Consider the following 2,946-nt stretch of genomic DNA (forward strand, 5'->3'; position numbering starts at 1 on the left):
CGGTCTGGGCAGTTTTCGCCCAGAGGGACCGGTCTCTCCCCAGCAGGGACCGGTCTCTCGCTGCGAACCCGGAGAACCAGCGTTCGGGAACCGGTCTCTCCCTGCGTGGGACCGGTCTCTCTCTGCGAAGGCGCGCTCGGGGACCGGTCTCGCCCGCCAGGGACCGGTTGCCTCAGGGCTGCCGCAACACTGCTCACTGGGGGACCGGTCTCTCCTTCCAGGGACCGGTCCCCGAGAGTAAAAACTCTCAGGACTTGTCGAGAATTCCAGTTTTCGAACTTTTTAGGTCAGGAAACATTCTACAACCCTCCACCAAGTGTGGAAAAGCTCGAAATACATCCAAACACTCGAACCGGGCAATTTGCAAAGGTCCAGTGTGCTACAGTTTGTGAGTTGTGTACTTTGGGTGAGTGGGTTGGATACTGACCCGGTGGATCTTCGTAGGTCTGGTTGACTTGTTGTGCACCCAGTTTTTCCGACCGACAGTGACAGGTGGGTGCTTCGAGCTGGTAGTAGGTGAGATCGTTTCACCTTCCTCTGTTCTTTCATTCATTATCGTAGTCTCTACATGTCTGTTGTTTGTTTTTCGTTCGTTCATCTATATCTCGTTGATTGTATTATGTTAGTTGTGGATAGACATGTAGAGCAGGCTTGCATATATACTGTATATCTGTGGACCTTGGGTCCAGACAACACATCGACTCCTTTGTCGTGTATTTTGATCTGGTTGATCGTGGTTCGGCGTTGTACGCCCTTGCACTTGGCTTCGGCCATGGCACCGGTCTCTTTTTGCTGGTTTTCGTTTTGAGCATATCAGCCTGATTTAGTCACAACACTGTGCATTCTAGACACCAGGTTGGTTTGACCACAAACCAAGGGATTTACGTATCCAGATAGGTCGTCGGTGACGCATGAATAAGTTGGCAGTGTCTGCTCTGTGACAGGCAACGCTTGAGGTCTGTGGACCAATATAGCAGTATCAAATTGGGTTTGATTTTGGACTATTTACCCTTGAGGCATCCGTTCAGTTGAGTTTTTATTACAATAGTAGTTTCATTCTTGCTCAGTTATTATCCTGTTTCTATTACTACTGTAGTTGCTCTTATATCATATCATGTTCATATCTGTTGTTCTATCTCCTTTGGTTTCCGGTGATTACAGCTTGCCTTCGTGGCTCTGTCGTACCCACTAGAAAACCATGGTTGCGGTTTCTCACTCCCCATTTCCCCCAGGTGACATGGATGAGGAGTTGGTATTTGGGCTCGATGGGAGGACAATCTAGCTAGTCAGCAGTAGCGACCGTCACCCTGGTATATTTCTTCTCGCATTTAGTAGTTGTTAATAATAAATGATTTAATTAGATGTTTGAATGTTTGTGATTTCCGTTATGCATGATTAGAAATTTTGTGAATCACTGGTTTTGGTTTTATAGATATTCAGTTCTCAGATTTGTGTATTTATACATATTTACGCATCGTGGTTTTTACCCCTCGAGGTAGTTTATTTTCAAAATAGAGTTTCCGTGTGGGAAACAGTTTTAAAAAGGTTTTCAAATGGTTTTCATAAATGAATGAATTAGAGTTTAAAAACAAAAGCTTCCGTGTGGGAAGCACTTTTAAATAGGATGTTTATTGTAGTGTGCATTTTATCATCCAGCGCCTAAGGAGTGCTTAGAGGCATGCACCATCTCTAAGAATCGTTAGCTGTATGGAAATGCATATCATGAATTGGTTGTTGATTGGGAAATATAGGTTGCGGTTGAGATCCTATTGTATAGTTGGTACACCGTGCAAATACAAAGGAGACTCTGTCCGAGTGGACAGAGGAACTTTGTATTTGTGGTGGATCTGTACGTCACGTGGGCCAGGTTGAAAAAAAAAAATTGGCACGTCTTCCGCAACTCTGTTTCAAAATGATAATGGATTTTAAAAAGGCTTTTAAAATCGGTCCCGGGGCGTGACAGTTCAGGCATATTAGCTGCATTTGTATAGTTTGGTTACTATCTATCTCTCTATTCTTCTATCATGCATGATTTAGACCTGGAAAAGTCGGTGAGGTCGGCGGCCGAACCCACTGAAAACTTTGTTGTAGTTCTCACCCCACTATTTCCACAGAGCCGGGACCGAGTGAGCCGGCCGACGATCGCGGTAAAGGTATTGCGCCATAGATAGGGACCACCTGAGATGGTTTATTATTTGCTTAGTTGCATACCCCTTTATATATCATCTTTTGTACTTGATGACTAGAGATGTATAAATGATGTCAAATATAAAAGCCTATTTTGGGAGAACTTGTGATGTAAAAAAAAATGATGGAAAGAATGTAATGTAAATGTGAGGAATGATGTGAATGCATTTATGTGATTGAAAGTAAATCATTATACTTGTATGGATATGTAGCTTAGAATCTTTCACTTTTGGCTATTGCTTGCCCTCGTGGAAGCCATTATGTATGTTTCCGCTTGTGCAAATTCTGTCTACTTGAATTGTACTTGTGTTGAGCCTTGGGCGGACAGGGGAGGTGATGTTCGTTCGGCGTCTGATCGACGTGCTCGAACCAACCAAATGGGTCCGGTCTCGGGGCGTGACAGATATAGTGGTATCAGAGTCTAAAAGTGAAAGAGTAAGAATGGACCTAGAGACCCTTAGGAATGGAAAACCTTAAGGATCTAGGAAACGTGAGGGACGTAAGATCAAAGTATAGCAAAAGCTTTGTGATTGGGTTGATAATAGTATGTCTCTAATGTTGTTAGGGGCTAATTCAAGTTGATATTTGTTCTCTATTCCTTGTGTTATGCTCGGCGGTCGACGACATAATGCTTGGAGCAAGGATAAATACACTTGGTTGCTTTCGCCAGATTGGGTTTGTTTGAGTACGTTGGACATGTAGCTAATGTGAATTGCTACATTTCAGGAAGCGATGCCTCGGGGACGACCTCGAACAAGG

This window comes from Ananas comosus, linkage group 16, assembly GCF_001540865.1.
Source record: "Ananas comosus cultivar F153 linkage group 16, ASM154086v1, whole genome shotgun sequence".
Lineage (NCBI taxonomy): Eukaryota > Viridiplantae > Streptophyta > Magnoliopsida > Poales > Bromeliaceae > Ananas > Ananas comosus.